The sequence below is a fragment of the Penaeus monodon genome, chromosome 29 (genome assembly GCF_015228065.2).
Source record: "Penaeus monodon isolate SGIC_2016 chromosome 29, NSTDA_Pmon_1, whole genome shotgun sequence".
Lineage (NCBI taxonomy): Eukaryota > Metazoa > Arthropoda > Malacostraca > Decapoda > Penaeidae > Penaeus > Penaeus monodon.
In genome coordinates this window covers 34,723,744-34,724,198 of record NC_051414.1, presented here as the reverse complement: position 1 = coordinate 34,724,198, position 455 = coordinate 34,723,744, and the positions used below count along the sequence as shown (strand labels likewise).

The window sequence follows — 455 nt, the reverse complement described above, 5'->3', positions numbered from 1 at the left end:
AAGGTTTGGTTAAGTTATTCAGTTAAGAAAAAAAAGATAAAGGGTCGCGTTAAGTGCTGTTAACTTAAAAAAGGAAAAGGGAGTGTCGATAAGTTCTATTAGGTTTAAACAAAAGAATAAGTGGTTTCGTTAAGTGCTATTAAGTAAAAAAAAACGAGAAAGGGGTTTAGTTAAGTGTTTTTAAGTAAAAAAAAGGGGGGTGGGGTTCGTTAAGTTCGTTAAGTAAGTAAAAAAAGAATTTTAATTTTGTTAAGTGCTTTTCGTATAAGTATGATGATAGACTGGAATGGATTTACAGGTAAACAAACCTAAGTATGTATAGTTCCAAGCGCCTAAGTATAACAGGTTAGTTACATGTGGATACGTATAAGTCCACAGACATGGATATATGCAATTACACACACAATTAAATATATCTAACAGCACGTACACCCAAATACGAAGATCGACACTGT

At 32.5% G+C, this 455-nt stretch overlaps 1 protein-coding gene across 1 annotated transcript in view; it reads left to right on the top strand.

Moving 5' to 3' along the window:
• LOC119592200 overlaps nucleotides 1-455 on the top strand; it is a 61,892-nt gene that overhangs the window by 57,112 nt on the left and 4,325 nt on the right. The gene's annotated exons all lie outside the window — the stretch shown is intronic.